This window comes from Maniola jurtina, chromosome 14 (assembly GCF_905333055.1).
Source record: "Maniola jurtina chromosome 14, ilManJurt1.1, whole genome shotgun sequence".
NCBI classification, from domain to species: Eukaryota; Metazoa; Arthropoda; class Insecta; order Lepidoptera; family Nymphalidae; genus Maniola; species Maniola jurtina.
The window spans coordinates 11,789,639-11,814,338 of NC_060042.1; the positions used below are offsets into that span (position 1 = coordinate 11,789,639).

At 34.8% G+C, this 24,700-nt stretch overlaps 1 protein-coding gene across 2 annotated transcripts in view; it reads left to right on the top strand.

The window, feature by feature from the left end:
• Window positions 1–24,700, top strand: part of LOC123872028 — a 76,650-nt gene that overhangs the window by 38,641 nt on the left and 13,309 nt on the right. Inside the window, exon 1 of one of the 2 annotated variants that reach the window (XR_006797399.1) lies at window positions 23,158–23,344. The exons of the other annotated variant lie outside the window; for it this stretch is intronic. The gene's annotated coding sequence lies outside the window, so the exon portion shown is untranslated. Of the gene's footprint in view, window positions 1–23,157; window positions 23,345–24,700 lie in introns of those variants that run through there. 2 annotated transcript variants of the gene reach the window in all.

Consider the following 24,700-nt stretch of genomic DNA (forward strand, 5'->3'; position numbering starts at 1 on the left):
TTCAAATAATCGTAGTTACCATAATAATCAAAATAATTATTATAACCGCAGTAATAACCAATCATCTCAGGTCAATCGTACGAACCATAATTGGAATAATTATAATCGGCATAATAATAGGCCAACGAATTATAAAAATAGTGAAAATAAAAATTTAAACTCCAATGGTCCAAGGCCCGCGGCCGACCCGAGGACCACAAAGTAGATTCAGGCCGAATAAGAATTATTGACACGCGTATTTCGTCATACGTAAAATTAGAGTCGTTGAATATATTGGAAAATAAAAATAAATTCTTAATAGACACAGGGGCAGAAGTTACGTTGATAAAAATAACGTCATTAGAAGGGAAAACATTGATATATGAAGATAAGAAAATAAAATTAAAAGGAATAGACAAAGACGCTAGCCCAACTGATACGTTCGGTTGTGTTCATTTGACATTTGATATAGGAGACAAAAGAGTTTATCATACACTTCACGTGGTACCTGATAACTTTCCTATTCAATGCGATGGAGTAATAGGCAGCGATTTTTTGTCAAAAACAAACGCGATAATTAGTTATGAAAAGAATAAAATAAGAATATGTGGTATAGAGTTGAATATCGAGCATGAAGAAACGATATTAGTTAGCGAAAATTCGAGAGAAAATATGAGTAAAAAGAGTATACAAAGTAGTATGTGTAATGAAGAGAATAAAAGTGATATGTGTTATGATGATTTAGAGAGTAATATGTTCGAAAACGATTGTGAAGTTTATCCACAAGTGTTGAAAAATGAAATGAGTGATGAAAGTTATTCACACGAGATGAAAAATAAAAAGAGTTATGAAAATAATAGGTTCGAAAGTAATTGTGGAATTGAGCCACAAAACTCAAAGAAAAGAAAGTATTACGAAAATGATATTTTTGTCATAGAACCAAGATGTGAAAAAGTTATTTCTATTTGTGTAGAGAACCCTAATTTGAAGGAAGGAATAATATCGGAACCAATTAAGTTATCAGACGGTGTTTATTTATGTCCGAGTATAGTTAAAGTCCACGAAAACAAGGCATTAACGATGTGTTTGAATACGACAGATAAGGAAGTGAAAATAAATAAGTTGTTTGTGAAATTAGAACCGTTAGGAAAATATCAACAGGAAGCTAATGAGATAATTAACGTAAACAAAATTAAGAATGAAGCGACGTTTAAAGGAACTCGTTTAGATAAATTAAAACAAACTTTACGTACCGATCATTTGAATAAGGAAGAAAAGGAATCATTATTAGAATTATGTAAAGAGTATAATCATATATTTTATTTAGAAGGAGATACGTTAACGTCGACAGAGACAGTTATGCATGAGATACCTACAACTAGTAATGTTCCCATTAATACGAAGTCGTATAGATATCCAGAAGCTCTTAAAGAAGAAGTTAATCAACAAATCGGAAAATTATTAAAAGATGGAATAATTCAGCCATCTAATAGTCCATGGAATTCACCAGTATGGATGGTCCCTAAGAAAATGGACGCGTCAGGTAAAAAGAAATGGCGACTTGTGATCGATTTTAGAAAGTTAAATGAAATAAGTATAGGTGATGTCTATCCACTACCTCAAATAAATGATATATTAGATCAGTTAGGTCACAGTAAATATTTTACAACCCTAGATTTAGCATCGGGATTTCATCAGATCAAAATGAGTCCGCAAGACCAATCGAAAACAGCGTTTAGTGTTCCCTTAGGACATTATGAATATACTAGAATGCCGTTTGGATTAAAAAATGCACCGGCAACTTTTCAGAGATTAATGAATAATGTTTTAGTTGGTTTACAAGGAATAAAATGTTTCGTATACCTTGACGATATTGTTGTTTATGGAAATTCGTTACAAGACCATAATAAGAAATTAAAAGAAGTTTTTGAACGATTATCACAACATAACTTGAAACTTCAACCAGATAAGTGTGAATTTTTAAAAACGGAAGTCATGTATTTAGGGCATTTAATAACTCAAGAAGGTGTAAGACCAAGGATCCGATTTCACATCAAATTTAATAAAAGAAATTTCTAAATTATTTAAAATCAAAAAGATAAATACAAGTGCTTATCATCCACAGTCTAATGGAGCATTAGAAAGAAGTCATTCAACATTAGCAGATTATCTTAAACATTATGTAAATGAAGATCAAACAAATTGGGACAAATGGGTTGATTTCGCTATGTTCTCTTATAATACAAGCGTTCATAGTTCAACACATTTTACACCCTTCGAATTAATATTTGGTTTTAAAGCGAATTTACCTAGTTCTATCACTAAAGAACCTGAATTCAAATATTTTTATGACACATATTTAGATGACCTTACTTTAAAACTACGAAAATCACGTGATATTGCAAGAAATAAATTAATAGATTCGAAAGAATATAATAAACAAATATACGATAAAAAATGCAAAGATATAGAATTCAAAGTTGGAGACTTAGTATATTTAAGCAATGAAGCAATTAAACCAGGAAAGTCACGGAAACTATCGCCTTATTGGCTGGGTCCTTATAAAATTATTGAAGTTAATTCCTCAACGAATGTAACGATTAAAATAAAAAATAAAAAATCAAGAGTACATACCAATAGATTGAAACATGCATTTGTTTCAGAATGAACCTGGTTCTCGTCTTAGATAGATAGATAGATAGAAACTCTTTATTGCACACAAAAACACATATAAGGATAACAACACAGTAAGAAGAAAACAGAAAAAAAAAAAACAATTGTGTGCAAAGGCGGCCTTATTGCTTGGAGCAATCTCTACCAGGCAACCTTTGCTGAAAGGAGAAGTTCTAGGAAGGAGGTTGGATAGTACCAAGTCGCAAGGATTTTTTTACAAAGATTTATATATATACTAATAAACATAAAAAAGTAATTATATATATATAATATATAAATATATATGTATATGCTATATATGACAATATAGTTACTTGCATATAATATAAAAGGGATACATATAATATAAAAAATAATAATATAATAAATAAAAACAATATTTAAACTATTATGGCATAGATAAGTAGAATTCTTTCAAACGATTTTTAAAAATGGGCAGGGATTTCGAACTTCGAATATTCTTGGGGAGGTCATTCCACAGTTGTACTGCATGTACCGTAAAGGACCTCCCGTAGAATTTTGTGTAATTTCTTGGGGTTTGGAGCTTGTTATCCGAGCAAGAGCGCAACTTCATGTGGCGATCAGCAGCACCGAGGAAAGTGAAGCGATCTTTAAGGTAGGGAGGAGTGTGAGGCTCATAGAGAATAGAAAAGAGTAGAATGAGGACGTGGAAATTTCGTCGCCGTCTAATTGGCAACCACTTGAGACGAGAACGGTATTCGCTGACATGGTCAAATTTTCTCAAGCCAAAGACAAATCGAATGCAAAGATTTTGCAACCGTTCCAGCTTGTTTAGTAACTCCTCGTTCAAATCCGTATAGCTGCTATCGGCATAATCAAGAATGGGTAAGAGCAGAGATTCAGCCAAGGATATTTTTGTTTTGATTGGGAGGAGATTCTTCCATCTTTTAAGGGAGCCGACAGCAGCGAAAAGGCGTCTGCTTACATAATTGATATGCGGAATCCAGGAGAATGACGAGTCAATAAACAAGCCGAGATTCTTGACAGTATGACTGAAAGGCAATGTCGAGTTATTCAGCACAATCGAACCTACTGAATTGGGATCGATTTTACAGGTTAGCTTAGGGTTACCGATGATAGCAGCCTGTGACTTACTAGCGTTTATAGTTAGCCCGTGCGACTCACTCCAAGTACTAATTTTACATAAGTCTGAATTAATTTTACAAATACCCATCATCACTTCATCCGCAGGTACGGATAAGTAAATTTGTAGGTCATCGGCGTAAAGATGGTAAGACGAGGAGAGGGAATGGGAGATAGAATTAATAAATATAGCAAAAAGAAGTGGCGAAAGGACACCTCCTTGAGGCACACCAGCACGGAGACAGGAGACGGAGGAAAACTTATTATCAATACGGATACGTTGCTGACGATGCCATAAATAAGAGTGAAACCAGTTCACAACGTCTTGTGATATATTAATAGACTTAAGCGTGGCTAGCATTATATCAAAATCAACCGTGTTAAAGGCATTACTAAAATCAAGAAGAACAATAATTGTCACAAGTTTGTTGTCAAGACCGTAACGAATGTCGTCACAGATCTTAGTGAGCGCAGTGACAGTGCTGTGTCCTGGCCGAAAACCTGACTGGTGAGGATTAAGTAGGTTATTATAGGATAGGTAAAGGCGAAGTTGAGAGGAAACTATACGTTCAGCTACTTTAGAAAGGACCGGAAGAATAGAAATTGGTCGATAGTGAGAGAAAGATGAGGGATTAGTTGTTTTGGGAACAGGAATAACATACGCTGCACGCCACGCGCTGGGAAAAGTACTGGTCGATAACGAGTAATTAAGAATATGACAAAGAATCGGGGTCACTTTTTCCAGCACAAGCATTATCATTTTCCGGCTTATACCATCACTGCCAACAGCATCAGATTTGATTGCCAAGATGTGTTTTTTGACGTCATCAGGAGTAATTGAGTTAAATATAAATGGGGGAGAGTCAGGAGTAGGTGATGCAGTAATACGGTTTAAAGTATCATTTTTTATATGGCTATCCATTGGCGTAATTGCGGTAAAATGTCTATTCAAGTCATCCAAGTTTACATTCTTTACGGTCTGACAATGTTGCTTGCCAATCCCAAGTGAATTTAGGAATTTCCAGGTTTTAAAAGGGTTACTGTTATCAATAGACTTATGAATATAGTCACGTTGAGCATCTCGGCAAAGTTTACTGCATCGGTTCCGTAGTTTTTTGTATTTATCGAGATGCTCTTCAGTTGGTTGTAGTTTATATTTAGCTTTTGCTTTGTTACGTTTAGACATAATAATTTTTATTTCTTTAGTTAGCCACGGAGCCGGTAAATGTTTCAACTTGATTGGGCGCAGTGGTGCATGCACATCAAAGATTTCAATTAACAAAGAATTAAATAAATTGAGCTTTTCATCCACTGTAGCAGCATCAAAAATGGTATCCCAATCTATGTTGTTGAGATCCTGTAGGAACCTATCATTATTAAAATTCTTGAAGCTCCGTCGCATGACAACGGTTGGCTTGGCTTTCGGAGGACGTATTTTATATGATACATATACGAGATCATGATAGGAAAAGGCTTCTGCTGAAAATTGACCATGTGAGCTTACATGTTCTCTAGAGGAGACCATAATCAAATCCAGCTGAGAGGGAGCGCAATTTGGAAAGAAATGCGTGGCCAAGGATGGAAGCAACTGTAGGTTGGAACTATTAACAATATTAGTCAAGCGTTTCGCACGCGCATCATCTTTGAGGAGACACGTATTAAAGTCACCTAAAATAATTGTATGGTCAACTGTCGGTACATATTGTTCAAGAAGAGTTTCAAACGAATGAAAATAGTTAATATGTAGAGAAGGGCTGTAATAAACACCAAGGAGTAGTTTCAGTTGACCAAATAATACTTCAATGAAAATGTGTTCAGCAGATTCCGAGTACAAACTGGGTGACTTGTCTTAGTATTCCTGACATGGATACCGTATGTAAAAAGTAGTGATAACTTGTATAATATTAGTGTAATAGATAAAGGTGGTATTTACTTTGAAAATTTAGGAAAAGTTAATCATTTTGATAGTGAGTGGAATTTGATAACATATCTTAATATAGCCGACATTCATAAAAAAATAAGTTTAATCCATAATACGTATATTGGAACCAAAGATCTTTGCAATCATGAAACTTTTACAAAGTTTTCATTGTGCCAAACATCACTTGTAATCTTAGAACAAATAATTCCTCAATTAACGATTCAAGAAAACAATTTAAAAGAATTAACAGGTTTTCACAACCGCAGAATAAAACGATCTTATATAGATGGAGTAGGAAGTATTTTTAAAGTACTTTTCGGTACCTTAGATGCTGATGACGCAAAAAGATATAATGACGCAATTGAACATTTAGATAAAAATGAACATGAGATGTTAAATTTACTTAAATCTCAATGCAATATTGTAAAATCAACGATTTCTAATTTTAATAGTACTATTACAGATTTAACACTTAATGAGAAAATATTTAATGAAAATTTAAATTTATTATCGAATTACACAAAAGATATTGGAAATAAAATATTTAATATTAAAATGAAACAAGATATTGACGAACATATGTCATTATTGACTTTAATCACTACCGAAGTTAACAATGAAATTTCAACTATTATTAATGCAATTTTATTCGCAAAGAATAATGCTATCCATCCGGTTATCATAACCCCAGAACAATATGGAATAGAATTAAGAAAAACTTTGTCATATTTACCACCACAAACAAAATATCCTTTAGAACTTGATGAAAAAGACATTGCAGAATTATTGTCATTAGCGAATTTAGTCTCATATGTAACAAATGATAAACTTGTGTTTGTAATTAAAACCCCTTTAATAACTCAAGTCAGTTACGATTTATATCATGTTTTACCAGTTCCAATTAAAAGTAGCGATAATACATTTGTATTCGTTTTACCTAACTTTAAATACTTTTTGATTTCTAATAATAAAATTCATTATACTAGTTTAGAAAATCTAAATCAATGTAAGAAACTTCAGAATAATGGTAGATATATATGTAAACTAGAAACAGCTTTGTATTCTGTTCATACTAGTAAAACATGTGAAACTGAATTAATGTACGGTAATACAAAATTACCTAGTGAATGTGATACTAAAGTCGGTTATATATCAACAGAACAATGGTATAAATTGCATCATAGTAATCATTGGTTATTTGTAATGCCAAGAAAAGTAATAGGCACATTGAATTGTAAAAATAAAGAACCAATTGATATTGAATTAAAAAATAGCGGAATTATAAAAATTTCAGACAATTGTAAATTGTATACAACTAATATTATGTTACAAACCCAAACATTAGGTTTAGAAAGTAATTTTAATTCAATTTTACCACCTATAGATATTATATCAGACGATTGTTGTAAAAAGTTAAAAAATAAAAATGTTACGAATATAAATTTTATACCTTTGAAAATACATGAAAAATTAGATCTAGAAAGTTTGAATTTAGCAAGTCACAAGATAGATAAAATTAATGATATAATTGACAAAATGGAAAATGAAACTATTTTTGATAAAGTTGTTAATAATGTTTATTTTGCTTATATATTCTTTTCTATTTTAAAAATGATTTTTGTTTATGTCATTTATCGATTATTAAAATATTTATGGAGAAGACACTTCTTCTGTAATAGAAATGACAGATTGTTAGCTTTAGAAGATACTAGAACTTGTTGTACAAGAGTTACAAATTGTATTACTTTAAAACTTAATAATGAAAATAGAGATAATATTGAATTAGAAGAAATGCCTTCTACATCAACTACCTCAGACGTACCTTTAAGACGTAGTGCGAGAATTGCACAATTAAAGATTAATTAAAAGGTTAAGAAATAAAACTTAGTAATAAACAAATGTATACTTTTATATTTTGATATTATGTAATCAATATTAGATAATAAGCAATAATAAGATTGGTTTGAAAATAATATAATATTAATTGATATTTGATACTATGATTGATTTAAATGAATAATTTTAAGAGAATATTATGATAATTTTAAATTGTGAACAGTTAAGTTTGAATAATGATTTTGATTTGTAACTTTATTTGTTTCAAAAAATAAACTGTGTTTATTTTCTTAAAGGGGGAGGATTGTAATATTTACTTATTGTTGTAGTCGACTGTACATGTTATTTTTATTATAATATTTTTGTATCCGACTGTACTTTAACAAATAATGGAAATTACCAAATTATTGATAGTTAGTAATAGCAGTAGTTAGTAGAGCAGAGTCCAGAAAGTGTTTGTTTACTTTGTTTAATTACTATTTGTATTGTCCTGATTTAAAAGATCCTCCGCCCGCTCAATAGTCAGTCTTCATTAAGTCTTCATTAAGTGTTCATCCAGTCTTCGTCTTATATTCTAGTTACAAGTAATAGTTATACTCTTCGTCATAATAGTGTTATTTATATGTACGAGTAAGTCAATTTAATAAACATTTATCTTCTTCGCAAGCTGTTAAAATTTCAAGACTCCTTCTAGACACCCGAACATTACAGTAGAAACGTAGGCAAACTCACATATAGGTAAGTATTAGATGTTGTTGTTGTCTACTCTACTAGCTTAAATTAAACCCAACCCAACATTTTATTTTTTTCAAATCTTTTTTAACATAGATGTTTCGCAGACACAACCATAAAACGTAATGAAACATGACTTTAGCTAATAAATAATTCGACGACGATTTTACATAAACGTTAGTCGTTAAATAGCGAAACATCGTGATCGTGGTTTGCGAATACATGCGTCGGACTTTGCTTTTATGTCTTTATGGGATAAGGTACTATGGTCTCAGGATAAAAATAAACCAAAGGGTATCCAATAGTATCCAATAAATAGAGTTGAAGGAGTATACATTACGCATTCTTACTTTAATGAGTCATTCCCGACCATTAAAATTGTATTATGCATTATTCATGAGGTGAACCTCGCAAAGAGTTTCGAGTACTTACACGTACCGTACTCGTAGATCTGTGTAGGCGTATGATTTAAATTTTATTTATTTTATTGCCAATTTAGTACCTTTTTCATGTCATTGGCAATACAACTAATACATATTATCACAGTTTCGTTTCATTTAAAAGTTATTTCACACGTAGAATTTTTTTTTCTATGCTGATTGTGTCGATTATTAACAAAGTTATTATTTTATACGTACATGAAATAATCGAATGATAACAATTTTTTTATAGATGGATGGATTATGGAACAATTACACGATATTTCACCATATTCAAAAGTTGTTATTTTAAAGATTTGGGCGTTTTCATATGACTTGAAGTAAAATATTCACCTACCTAAGTGAGTGTGTCGTAAAAAGTCAATGACTTCTATGGTAGTATACATAGAAGTCATTGTAAAAAGTAGGAAGAATAAATAGCTGAGAGTCAGATAGGTATAATATCTATTATTCGAACTGCTAGTGCTGCGCCGCTCTGTGTGAATACTATTTATGAGACGTGATAAAACAACTAAGAAGGACATAAAATAACCATCTAATTCCATCGTAGTATAAAAGCTCGTTAATTATTATGACTTCCTTTCAATTTCCTTTTAGTTTAAACTATTAATTAGTAATATAGAGTCCTAAATCTAATCAAACCATAAATAAAAGCATTGCTATTTAAATATAAAAAGTACCTAGAAATTCAAAGTAAATTGAAGTTTTAATCTGTTAGATATGTAGCAGTAACATATTTAATTCTAGAGATGGCCGTGACTTCGCCCGCGAACGTAATTAGGTTTTTAAAACCCCGTGGGAACTCTGGGATTTTGAGGGAAAAGTCCGAGATGCAAGCAATTAAGCTTTGCTACTGCCAAATGTAAGAGAAGACTCGACGTTTTGTTACAGGTTTCCTGTCGTGAAACCCAAGTTAAGCTCTGGTTTTTATGCCACTTAATTTCTCATCCCCGGTATATGCGGTACAGCGTAAGCATAGCATCATGTGTTATCTAACCAGACATCTAGACAGCGCAATAATAAGCCAGACTTCATAAAACAACCATATCTCTGCCAATGATCATATTTCACTCCGTAACTCTTGTACAATTTACGTATGTGTATCTAAGTACTTGCTGAGAATGTTACAAAAACAATATGAGGATAAGCACTAGCTAATATTGATAAGTTATACATGTATAATATGTAATCATACAATGATTTTATAAAAAAAATATATACAAAAATATTATAACTGTGAAAGTGTGTCTGCTAGTTTTTCACAACCCATCCGCAAAACCGATTTTATCAAAATTTTGTACACAGATAGCTCGCATCCCGGGAAAGGACATAGACTCTTTTTATCCCGGTAAATCGAACTACGGGATCTTTAAAAATTCGAATTCACGCTGCTGAAGTCGTGGACATCAGCTTGTTATTTGAATGAATTGTTTTTTCAAGCAATTAATAAAATACTTACTTATCCTGTCGCAGTAAACTCCCTGAATAAATTAGTTAAGTTTCTTAAGAAAAATAAAAAGGCATCTTCCTACTTTGAGGAAAACCTCAAACATTTTTCTAGTTAAAACGAATATGGGTACCTACATAATACTTGTTCGAGTTTCTTATAGTTTCTAAATATAACTCCATGAGAACTCCGCCTCACAATGCAGGCGTCACGGCAATTCATGCAATATTCAGGAGTTGAAAACAAAATAAAAATAGCTTGCAAATACTTACTTACAAGAGAGATGGATGGAAGAAAAAGTTTATTAGGTCCAGAATACAGATTACAACATTTCTATTTAATTTTGTAATCTCGACTCCATTATTAAAAATACAGCTCAATATAGTATAACAATACTTGCACTAACAATAATATCATGTCTAAGGGCCATAGCACACACGATACTTTTAGCAGATCAGTGCTTGGCGATTTAGGAAGCTCGATCGAACACCGTCAAAAAATGAGTTCAATGAGAAAAGTCCATTTATTAAAATATGCTAAGTTTGCATGGTTAAAATCCTATTATTTACTAAGCTATTAAGACCAAACGCGGGCAATTTAGGTAGGTACTTAATCTTATCCGTTTATCCGTATTCCGTTATTGATTGGTTCCGTTCTGTATCTTCAAAGATATTCATCAGATCTTCAACTTCGTATGGGACCAACCTAACGATATTACCTTCAAACAAAAAAGAATTACTGATATCAGTTCAGTTTTGACGAAGTCATGGAGTAACATCACCAAAATTTAAGTTGGTTGAAAACTGTACGATTTTTTTGACAAATAACAAAGTTGCTAAATGACTTATCGATAGATTATAGATAATAATAATTGATTATTATAAAATTCAATCGTTTAGGTACCTACCTACACCTAGTACCTGCCTATCTTTACGCCAAGCGTCAAGATAAGGAATTCACCTCAAATGAAAGCTACCGAAAATCCTACTCCGAAATTCGCGTTCGTGGAATTCATACCGAATTCTGCACAACTTTAGCACCCAAACACTGCGGCGAGTCTGTAGAAAGCAAATTGCATGATTGCTACACATGTCACGCGTCAAGCCTATCCTACTCGGTACTGACAAACGATGTATTGAAATGTACTGAGCTCTTTGATGGGTATGCGAAGATATTTACATTTTATATTTTGTAGAAGGTAGGGACTAGGGTAGGCTACGTAGGTACTGGCTTGGTGGCGATTCCAAACGGTATCTAACTAGGAATTCCTTAGATAAGTAGGATAGACATAGAAAGATTTTTATTCAATTAAATTTATACAATTCCTTTTGAATCTTTATTTTATATTTATAATTATAGGATTACAATTTTGATCAGGCCATAAAATTAGTTTCATGACATTAATTCCATCAATGTAAAACGTATAATTTCACGTGTAAAGGTCTAATTCATGATGTATGCATTAACTTCGTGAGACTAGAACAGCTTCGTGTTCAACGCAATTTTTAGATGAAACTAGTGTCTTGCAACTAATTTCATAGACTGTAATAATATTGTCATACTAACTCCCAACAAACGTTTTATTTTTATACTGATGATATTATTATCATTGGACCCTACGAATTTCAGTGTACTCCATAGCCGCTGAGATATTGAACCGTTGCGTTGAGTATTTTATCGTTGTGAAAAATTAAAAAATAGTAGAAAATATTTCTAGCTTAGATACCAGCTCTCACTTATTAAGCTTATCTAACTTCTCTACTTCAATATTATCGTAACTGAAGCACACTTGATATATTTACAAGTTCATTGCATAAATATGTAAAGTCGTAAGCGATCTGCATAATACGTCTTCTAAAGGCTAATGATCTTAGTGCAGACATTATTTTGTCTCGGAAAATAAGTACAGACCTACCAACTGTGTTATTCTATAAACGATGTGTTCGACGTTGTGTTCGCCCTTGAATGTTATTAGTTAAATCACATAGTCTTCCAATACTGTTGCGTTGCAAACCTGTATTAAATTCAGAAAAACTTAATTTGTACGCACATCGAAAAATCAGAATTCTGTTACCTTTAACAAATTGTTAATACATGTATAGATATTTACCTAAGATACAACGCCACGCCATACAAATTGACTATACCCACCTAAAATCCAATTCCTGGACGAATTTAGTTTACAAAGGTACCTAATCAAAAACCGAGATCCTCCGGCGTGCACTCCTTAGTTAAAAAACGTATGTAATTTACAGCCTCAAAAGCCCACATTCGAAAAAATTGTTTCATTTCGTCAATGTGTTCGAGGGTTAATAAAATATTAAGGCTGGGGCATAGGCTGTGAGTTTAAGAATAGCACTGCTGGGTCTTTTACGTAGGCGCCCCTATTTGATCTAGATACTCGATAATGTCAGTTACACAATCTGTAAACCTAACTAGTTTTAAGGAGGAAGCTGGACCTATCTCTTATTTACATCTGTGCGAGTTACGATTAAAAATATTTAGCAACATACTTGATTCTTTGAAATATGGAACACAAAAAATAGATGCTTCCAAATTAAATTAAAAATCTTAAACTTTGAGTCTCACATTTTCGAAACGTAAACCTAGCTTAGTCATCATCGCATTGTTATCATCATCTCTTCTCTCACGGGTCTCTTCACGGGTCAGCAACAATGCGAAGAGTAGCTAAGTAGCTCCAAATATCTAGGTACCTATCTATATCTAAAAACTAATGAAATTAACCAATTTTGCGAAACCATGTGCAAAATATCTGCGTTTTTTTACTACTTTCTAAGAAAAACGAACGAATTCAAGAAATACAATACGAGGAATATGATGTACAGTGCCTACTTATCCCGAAACGTAGCTCCCGAATAGCATTTTTAGGAAATAATTGATTGATTGTCTTATTAATTGAATTGGATGAAAATTAAATCATTACGTTCCATATTTAAGAGGGCTCTCTCCGTCACTCGTTTCCACTCGTTTCATACAATCGTAGTTCCAATTTCATTTGAATATTAAGCAACCAAAGTCCATGAAATTTTGCACATATATTCTAGAAACTAATATCTATGTCTGTGGTTTTCCAGATTTCTGTTAAAATATTCGATTTCAAAGTTACACGGTCTTAAAATTTTCATACAAATCTTTGAGCCCCTGTAATTTTAAAACTACATATTTTTAGAAAAATCTAAAACACCACAGACACAGATATTAGTTTCTAGAATATGTCTGCAAAATTGGTTGCTTAACATTCAAATGAAATTGGAACTACGATTGTATGAAACGAGTGGAAACGAGTGACGGAGAGAGCCCTGTTAATTAATCTGTACTAATTCTTACTACTTATAAAGAGAGAGAACGTTAGTATGTTTGTGTACAATAATGTGAAGGGTGGCTAATTTTCGAACCTCGGGGGGTAAAACCAGTACAAATAGAATAGACTTTTTATCAAATAGATGAACTGGATCCATCAAGTGAATCTGGTTTGGAATGTTCTTCCTGCTAGAAGAACCAGCAAAAAGCTCGTTAGAGCTTAGATAATTTTCCTTGCATATAAGGAGAGTTTAACTAGAGGGCACTAAGTTATGAAATAAATATCAAACTTGTTCCCATGTCATGGTTATTGGCATTCCATCACACCGTTTAATTATCGTGTCCCAGTGGGTCACTAACGGCTCAAGGGAACCCGCATAGGGACAACAGGCAGGTACTTACGGTGACAGGGTTCAGTGACCCATGTAATGCGAATAGTTCGACAAGCACTTAACACGAGTCTACGAATTATGCGTCAACCAAAGTGTGGACTTAACCTTAAAATGCCTATTCTGTATGTATGAAAGACATCGCTGTTTTAGCGATGAGGTCGCTGTTTGTTTATATTTGATAGCGGCTCGTCCGACTTACCCAGCAAGGTGATTGGCGAAATTAGTAACCAACAGCCATCAGACTCATATTTTTGGACATTGGTTGGATCTATATTGCTGCATCACTGAGTGATGTCAAAATGATTTCTCGTAAACCAAATAAATGTCAACAATGTGCTCGGTGGCTATCATTTAGTGTTGATCACTATTGAGTGTTGATATTAAGTAAGCGAATCATCTCGTAGTTTAAGGGCTCTGCATAGTTGCGTATCATGGTGTTTCTTCCCGTGCCGGAGGAACGAGACGATTTCTTGACATCATCGTTTTCGTTGCATATAAAAATATAGCGACAAAATATATGCGACGATATTCTCAGAGAATCTGCTTTCCGAACGGTGGTAGAGTCCTGACATTATCATTGTGCCACAGGCTTTGCTCCATGAAATAAAATTTAAATTCATTTCAGGTAGGTACAGAGGTTTTCACTGATATACGCAACCCTGTCGACATTCCTCGTATTTTAATGCCCGCGTCCGTGACTTGAAGGTTTGCTGATAAACGGCGTAAAGCCTTTAATTTACGGATGATACGAATCACATCTTTGTACTGCAATGGTATGTAATCTGGCATGGAGGAATTGAGTACTAATTACTATGCAGGATATCTAGGAACTCAAGATTAGGCACGTAATACAAGTCATGCACAGATAGTACCTACCTATTTTAAAATTCCATCAGCTATTCTGGATTATTTTTAATTTAAGGTAGGCTATCTTTTAAAAGCACCTTGCAGGCTTCTTTCCTTCCAGTGAATTGGTATAGCTGTACTTTACTATAATCTGTACAAATATAGTGTAGGAAGAATCTTTATATCTCTGTGATACCGACTGGCAGACTGACATTCCTACAGCTCATGCTAAGTCTAGAGCTAAGTTTACTATATCAAGTGGGGTATCATATGAAAGGGCATTACCTTTACATTCTAAAACAAATTTTTATTTATTTTTATGCTTAATAGTTTTTGATTTATCGTGCAAAATGTCAGAAAAAAACCCCGAGTACGGAACCCTCGGTGAGCGAGTCTGACTCGCACTTGGCTGATTTTTTGTTTATAAGTTACCTCTATATCGCAGACCCCCAAAGAAGCAAAAAAAGATTATCAGTAGGTACCCGAGCATAGCCGGTCGGATATAATACTTTAAAATATATTTACCGAATAATATTCAGTTCACTTAAACGGAATTTACATAACGAAATTAGTGGCACGAAAGTAGTTTCACAACATTAATTTTACGATCAATAGCACGTTTTACACGTGCAATTGAAATTAATTTCGTGCCACTAATTTCGTAATGTAAATTCCGCTTTAGAGCAAACATTCGAGTTGTGCAAAATTAAAATAAGCATAATAAATTGATAACAGTTGATGCATGCAATTTCTGCTTTCAATTTCCTTAGCGAGTTATACCACGTTATACTTACAGCGTTAAAAATAAAAGCTAACCATGTTATAGAGATCTTATCAATCCGTCTGAATAGAAATCAATCTAATGAACAGACAAGCCGCTGGCAATCTTTATCTTTTCCCGAGTTATGTACAGCGCCAGAACAGGTGTAGCTATCAACCACTATCGCAGTATCGACAGACAACATGACTGATGAACCAAGATCCCAGTGCCGCCAGACGTTACTTATTTTCTAAGAAACAAAATGTATGAGATAGAGATAATTCATAATTAATACATAATTCATTCATTCATTGCTTGGAACAATACATAATAATATCATGGATATTACATCATACTTAACATAGATCAAAATGTTCGATCGTAATCGGTGTACAATGGTATTTCAATTAATATAAATATAAATGCATGTTTGTTAGCTTGTACCCGCAACGTCCAATTTAAAGATATCAGTTTCTACATGTAAATAAAAAATATGCTATTTTTATGGCTATATTTCCTGAATGTCACGATATAAAAATTACATTAAAATTGAATATTAATTGTAAACAATATTATTTATAAAATTAGGTACATAAAAATCAGCACTCAGACTTTAAGAAAAGTGAGTAATGTATTTTCTTATTACGTAGGTAGGTACTAGGTACCTTTAGCAGCTAATACCTTCCTATAAAGCCATCGGCACAAGTATGCGACCCCACCACACATTTTGTTTTTCAGAAAATAAGTCTGGCGGTCCTTGGATATTGCTCTATCATGGCTTGGCTAGACTAGATTTTATGTCAGATATAAAACTACATATTTTAAGCTTTGATTTATCTTTATTCCGATTAAATTTCTTCCGTTTTTAGAGCAGTTTTACAGCATTTCCCTGTGGCATTTCCCTTTTTAAAACGTCACTGTGTATTTCTAATCTCGTGCTTAGACTATTGCGAAGAAGCAAGACACAAATAGGTACACGAATATCTACGAGATAGCTTATTCAGAAAAACTACAAATTACAACTTGCTTATTTTAAAAAATCTTTTCATTAAAAATGTGAAAGTAGTGGAACTTATTATCTTTCAAGGTTCTAACCCCATGAGCATAGATCAATTCAATCGTTAATAATATAGTTCAGTCAGTCAGTCAGGACAAATCTTTTTATCTTAGGTATAAGTACCTAGTTAGATAAATATGTAGAAGAAAGATATTAATTTTAAATACCTATGTAAAAGATATTTCGTAGAAGTGAGATATGAACATGTTTCGCATGTTTAGCAATCATTAATTAATACCGTGTGTTTAATGACCAAAAAATCCACCGGCAATCGCCGGTCAATACATTCCAGAGATGAAAAGTATGATTTAATTGGGTTAGTCAAATGGTAGTTTTTGTGATGTTTTTGCGATGCAATTCCAATGCCATTGTGTCAATCAACCTTGTGTTATTAATCTTTAATGAAATAATTCTAAAGACAAAGGTAACCTAAAAAATGATTTGCCTGATTCAATCGGTCAATTCATGGAATCGAAAGTGCCATTACAATATTAATGAGGTGCTAAAAATATCCTGATGCCTTGCGAGCTTCAGATAAATAGAGGGGCGTACTTATACGCGTACCTGACATTTTTAAATCGATTACAAGCAATTTGAAATGATCGTCCCAAGGCGCTCTGTACATTAAACGGATGTGAGTAATAAGACAAGATTTACTACGTTCCTTGTAATGAAAAGCGTGCTCCATAAATTATTTAAAATTAATAGGTAGGTATGAAAGTGAGTTTGAAAGTGAAATTTCTTTCGGCGTATTCTTTGCAGATCTGAGTAATGACTAATGAGTAATCTTAAGAGTAATGTACGAACGTTCTAGCCTACTTACTCTCGGCTCAAGATCATTTTAGTAATTACTAGAATCATCATCATACATATTATATTATGTATAGATAGAAGATATATAAATTAATTAAGTAATTAATTAAGTATAGAATGAATCGACTATACTCACCTATTAAATCGATGTACTCACGATCACTCACGATAGTTTAAACATTAAAGCAATTAATTAATTATAATTTATATCTTACCCATACAAATAAAAATATAAAGATCATTCCCCCCGCCTTTGTCGATATAGGTTTTTTAAAAATCCCATAAAAACTCTTTGTTTTTTCGTGATAAAAAGTATTCTATGTTCGCCAGCGGGATACATGCTATCTCTTTATCTTTCATCAAAATTGGTTGAACAGATGGGCTTTGAAAAGGTAGCAGATAGACAGATACACTTTCACATAAAAATGTAATTAATATACGTGCACTACCTACCACCTAAGTACATCTAATAGGTATTGTAAAACTATGTCCTTTACATCACTTTATCACCACTTTTTGCATTTATCAACTATTCTTTTGCGTACAAGCCCAAATAAGTACCGTTTTTACATCATTTTGCTCCAAATAACAAGTTAATTCACAAAATGCAGACTTATTTGAGCTCGCCATGCGTGTCGAGACCGGAGTCTTTGCGTGATGTCACCTAAAACGAAATTCGTGTAAATCACTCGTTTGTACAAAGAAAATTCGTACTTACAGTAGGTACATGGAGCAATGATAGCCTAGTGGTTAAGATTGGTCTCCTAATTCCCATTCCCAAGGAGTCTTGGGTTCGATCCCGGGCAAGCATCTCTTGCTTTAATCACTAACGGCGAAGGAAAACATTGTGAAGAAACTGGCATGTTTTTGAGAACTACATGTATTAGTTTAAAAATCGCATGGAAACTCTTTGTATGTCCGGGATTGAAAGTAGCCTATGTCCATTTCCGTTATGCAAGCTATCTCTATCTCTTTACGTACCAAACGTCAATATCGGTTGAACAGATGAACCATGAAAAGATAGACTGACACACTTTCGCATTTATAATATTAACAAAGTAGTATGGTATGGTAGGTATGGCAAACATCGTGCAGAAACTGGCATGCCTGAGAATTCGCTATAATGTTCTCAATTGTGTGAACTCTACCTTTCCGCACTTGGTTAGCGTGGTGGACTATAGCCTAAAAGCTTCTCACTCAAAAGGAGACCTGGGCTCAATAGTGGGCGGACGATGTGGGTTGATGACAGGAGGCCCGAGTCCTTAAGCACTATGCTACCACCACTCATACAGCAGCTCGATTGCGATAGAATGACAGTTACAATGTCACGATCGCAATCACCTCTTATTGGTTGACAGTCGCTCACTATTGGCATTGTTGCTACAAGAATTGCATAAATTTTGCCAATAACAACAATTGCAATTGTAAATTGTAATGCAGGTTTTACGGAATCGAGCTACAAATTTTAACCTCTAATAAAGCTCTAGTAAGTAAATTATGACATCAAATAAACGACTTCAATAAAAACGTTTAATTTAATTAATGCATATCGAATACCGGTCCGTATAGATAGGTAGTTGATACCTACAGCAAACGGCAATCGTGCGAATCGGCCGATTAATGAGCTGTAATGATAAATTAATTAGAGTTAATTTAAACACCGGCCGTTTTGCTCGCTGTAATTATGTGAGTTGAGAACGATCAATACTGAAATTATTCTGTCATGATTCGCATGAAATTGTAATGGAATGACAAATTGTTTTCAACAATTGCATTCTATGACTTTGTAAGCAACCATTATCCCCCGTCTACACACTGCTCTACTCGTGCAATTAATCGCGACGCCGCCGCCGCGCCGCCGCACTAGGTCGCTTTCCTTTGCAAATACTTACCGACAAAAACGCGTCCACTCCACACTACGTGTCTGCCTCCGTTCCTCGCTCCTTCCCATGCCACACGGGCAGTGTGTGGACGGGGTATTAGAGAAATTACGCACTAATCCGATCCGAGTCCGTGAAAATCATACAAAACACTCGGACCGAACAGATATTGCTTACGCACTAATCCAGTCTCTGATAAAAATCCAAGCTATTCAGTGGACATCTTTGACCTAAGTATGTAGTATATAGACGTCATACGTCCGAATTGAATCTGAGGCACATCCTATTGTCACGGATGACAGAGAGATATTATTTTCACGGGCTCGGATCGGATGGGTGCGTAATTATAATCGCTCTTAGACGTGACATTGTCGAAGAATTTGCTGGTGTGGCACTCATCGCCAGCATCATGATCAACCCATTGCCGGCTCACTATTGAACACGGGACTCCTCTCAGAATAAGAATCTCAGTATAAGGATGGACTAAGAGCCCGCGAGGGCTAGACCTCCGTTATTTTATGAAACCTGAAAACTTCTACGCGCATTGTTGCCGCTATTCATAGTCACTGATCGTTCCTCCCTGTGTTAGGGACAATGCGCAAAGAAACTTTCAGCTTTTATAAAACAACGAAGGTCTGGCCCTCACAGGCTCTTTCTCTAGAAGGGTGCTGCCCCTGTGCGATTGGCAAACTTCACCCACTCTTGAGAATATTTTTGAGGTTGTGATGGTGAACTCTCAGGTTGAGATGTATAGACCGCTTTTAGACTTTGCTTAGACTTGTATCAGTTAAAACGAGACAGATTTATGCCAGCGGTATAGCGAGAGTTAAAGTGCGCTCTATAGATCTCAGCCTCATGCATGCAGGTTTCCTCGCGATGTTTTCCTTCACCGAAGCAAGTGATATGTAAAGGCCGATTCACATCTATTGCGTACACGTGACACGTGCGTAGTGACGCGCGTAAACCCCTTACACACCGGGTAACGCGCTACGTCTACGCTTACGTAACGCTTACGCAGCCTGTGTGAACGAGCAATTATATGCTTAAAACACCAATTTATGTGCCCAAAATACAATGTCCTATGCTCTAGGCGTAAGCCCTACAGTAGTGGGCGTCAGTACATCGGTGACCGCATGCCCTCCACTTCGGGTCAGAGGCGCGGTCATCGCACCGCACTTGCGTATTGTCGCCAGCTCTCCGAAACATGGGCTAGTCGCTAGCAGGGGCGTCCAGGCCATAGATGCATAAAAGCACTGCAGCTTACCATAAACGAAATAACTCTAATGCTTAGTTTTCAATAGGACCTGCCAGAAAAATAGACTCCTGCTTAACTACTGCGTGTACTGCGTACACTAGATTAGTCCCTATGCACGTGACTCGCTGGGTGGGCGTTATATTATTACTTTTGAGCAAATACCTACTACCTATGGATTCCTATAAATTATTAATATTATTAGCTAGTATCATAATCTTATAGAAAACGACTAACGAAGGAGATTTTTTAAGATCAGAACAGTTATGCCCAAACTGATCTTAATCAGGTTATTTAGCATTTGTACATAATACACAAGTGTAAATTAAAAATTTATACCTAACCCCCCGACAAGTGAAGGTTACAGTAACTAGAAAAGAGCTGATAACTTTCAAACGGCCGAACTGATTTTCATGGATTATAGCTAAGAACAGTCTCTATCAAGCCACCTTTCAAACAAAAAATAAATAAATTAAATTGGTTCTTTAGTTTAGGAGCTACGATACCATACACAGATACACACGTCAAACTTATAACACCCTCTTTTTGGGTCGGGGGTTAATAAAAGAAATAGTGACTGACTGGAATTTCAACGTACAGCTCAAACAGTTAGATCTAGAAAAGAAACGCAGCTACACCACTGTAAAAGCATTTTCAAAAATTACACCCGAATCAGTCCATAGCCAGAGTGGTGGACTATGGTCAAAGCCTTCTCATTCTGAGAGGAGACCCGTGCTCAGTAGTGAGCCGGTGATGGGTTGATTTGATAATGATGATGATGACGAATCCGAAGCGGGTCAACATAAAAAGCTTCGTTTAGCTGTTATTAAAAAGGTAGTCATATAAGTGCATCGTCAAAGCACGCATTATCGCAATATAAACACGGGAATAGGATATCTTTATAGCTTCATTTATTGCGGGAGACGTTTTTTTCCTATTTAACCGCAGTGGTGGTCAACCTTCTACAGATTCTTTAACTAACAATTTATTATATTATAATCTATCATTCGCTCTAACCGCGTCTTTGAAATGGAAGATTGCAATTGCAAGAAATTCTGGGTTCAATTTTTTCTTACGACATTTACTACTTATGACATACGCAAGGAAAGATTCATTCGATGTCTATTGCGTTAATTTTGAAAATCTTTTAGTTAGGTATAGTTTCTTAGTTAGAGCATGAGGCAAGTAGGTATTTAAGAGTGAATCTTCTCTTACTTCACTTACCTACTGTATATAAATTGTTTTTTTCCAGCTTTATCACAGTTTTCCAACGGCATTGGTTAGTAAAGTAGATTGTATCTAATTAAGATATGAATATCCAGCTATCTACCATGGACTTGCGCAGCAGCCAGCGAGTCAAAAGTCCTTCGGATTTTTTTGAGTCTGAGCGAGTCGTAAGCCTGTTAAGATTTCCAGTTTAATCATGCAAATATCACCAATTTTCTTGTAACGAAGAATATTCTGTGTTACAAAACTAATTTGTATTGTTGTAAATATATTGAGAGGCTACTGAAAGAATACCTACCTATTTCCCTAAACTTTTCTCGAAGGGAATCGCGTGGTTTTAAATTTTAAAAAACTCTTCTAACAGCCAAAGTTGGTAGTAAAGACACGGAAATAGGATACCTTTATATCTCCATTCAGTAGCAAAGAACTTGTTTTTTATAACCGCAAGTCCGGTCAACGTTCCTCTACGAAAGCAGGTTCTTAATTTACAATTCCTGACTGGCGTTTGGGTTTTATTTTCACTATGGTTTAACGTGAACAGGCGGCTGTGGAGATTAGTTGCGCATTTCCATCTCCGATGTTTTGTTAGGGTTCCGTACCTCAAAAGGAAAAACGGAACTTTTATAGAATCACTTTGTTGTGTGTCTGTCTGTCTCTCTGTCCGTCCGTCCGTCTGTCTCGTCTGTCAAGAAAGCCTTAATTCTCGTTGGCCGAGAAATACCTATAGGCTTGAAAGGCGAGAAATTTGGCAGGTAGGTAGGTCTTATAGCACAAGTAAAGTAAACAAAAAATAAATCTGAAAACTGTGAATTTATGGTTACATCACAAAAAAAATGTTTCCATGAACAAATAATTAGTATTTTGATTTTTCGAAATAAGATAACTATACCAAGTGGGGGTATCATAATATGAAAAGGCTTTACCTGTACATTCTAAAATAGATTTTTATTTATTTTTATGCTTAATAGTTTTTGATTTATCGTGCAAAATGTCGAAAAAATACCCAAGTACGGAACCCTCGGTTAACGGATTTTGATGAGGTACATACAGAATTAACTTAGGTACATCCCGAGAACGACATAGGGTTTTTATTCCGGGAAATCAAAAGTTTAAAAGCCCAAATCCACGCGGACGAAATCGGGGGTATCATCTAATCCATACTAATATTATAAATGCGAAAGTGTGTCTGTCTGTCTGTCTGCTACGTTTTCACGGCCCAACCGCTGAGCCGATTTTAATGAAATTTTGTACAGACTTGGGATACATCCCGGGGAAGGACATAGGCTTCTTTTTATCCCGAAAAATCAAAGAGTTCCTACGGGATTTAAAAAAAATCCAAATCCACGCGGGCGAAGCCGCGGGCATCCCCTAGTAATATTATAAATGGTACTTATACGAGTACCAAACTACGTTATATTATTTAAACTAGGTGCCTAGGTAAAATGCGTCAGCGGAACCCGCAACGCCATGCCACATCTGCAAGTTTGCAATAAAACCTCAAGCTAATTAGGACAAACGAAACGTCATTACACAAATGCAAAAGTGTGCAATAAAACAAGCGAATAGGACACTTTTATGGCTTCATTTAATTCAGTAAATTACATTATTTTTTTACTTTTTACTTGAACCGCACGTCGCGTCGGTCATCGTGCCTCACACCGCAGGTTAGTTCTGTAATTTCGTATTCTTGTCTAGTCTTACGTAAATAGCTGACTGTGGGGATTTGTGGTAATTTTCCACATTCCATTCCACGTTCTTTTATTGTGTACAAATTAGTTCCTTTGGCGGCACTGTGACGTCTTAGATAGGAGATTAAAATATATGGCATGACTTCGTTGGCAAGTTTTTAAGTTTCTATGGGAATGCTTTTATCTTCCGGAACAAAACTACGTTCTTCCCCGGGATGCAAGCTGTCTTTGTAAATAACAATCAGTTTAATGGATGGCCGGTGAAAAGTACCAGACTTATAACACACTTTCGCATTTATAATATTCGTGTGGAAGTATGGATTACCATACTAGAAAGCATACATAACTACTAGTATGTGAGTACGCCATACATAATATAAAGCCTTCTTCATTCCTTACAAGCGTCGCTATGCTTTGGAATACTTACTCTTCCGATAACGGCGTCTCCTAATCCGGGTAGGTATATCTTTAAACAAAAAAAAAAAAAGATTCCGATGAATTGAAAACCTCCTCTTTTTTCGAAGTCGGTTAGAAATGGAAAGGGGCCTTCTAGGCAAACGCGTCTCATCATCACTTCTCATCTGGTTCTAATCGTGTTCAAGGCCTATAGTGAATTAAAAAAAAAATAGTTTGTGGTCTTAAAATAATTTAGGAACGATTAAAAACCATTAGAGCCTCGTGGAGCCTGCACTAAGAACGGTACTGAGCCGCATGCAATTGATGTCAGATTAGTCAATACAACCCACCCTGCAGCTAAGAGCTCTTCATACGAGCTATTGAGCTTTAACGGTTATTGTGGGAGAGGCGTGTGAAAATTATTGCATCTGTCTGTTTATTATATTCTATAACTAGATGCCTGCGACTTCGTCCGCGTGGATATTGTATTGTAAAAATTCCGTAGAAACTCTTTAATTTTCTAGGATAAAAAGTTGTATGTCAGTTTCCGGGATGCAAGCTACCTCTGCACCTTTCATATAAATCGGTTTAACGGATGGATCTTTAAGAAACCCGTGGGAACTCTTTGATTTTCCGGGGAAAAATGTAGCCCTTCCCCGGGATGTAAGCTAACTCTATACCCATCAAAATCGGGTAAAATGCTGGACCGTGAAAAGCTAGCAGACAGACAGACATGCAGACACACTTTCGCATTTATAATATTAGTATGGATAGAGGTGATAACTTGGGGGGTCTGGAATTGAATCTGGTAGAGGTGCGTGTGCGTGTCAACCACTAGGCTATCAATCAATCAATGAATCAATCATTTATTTGCTTTAAATGCAGATTTACAAAGATGTTAAAATTAATTACAAAGTATAACCACATTTGCCATCA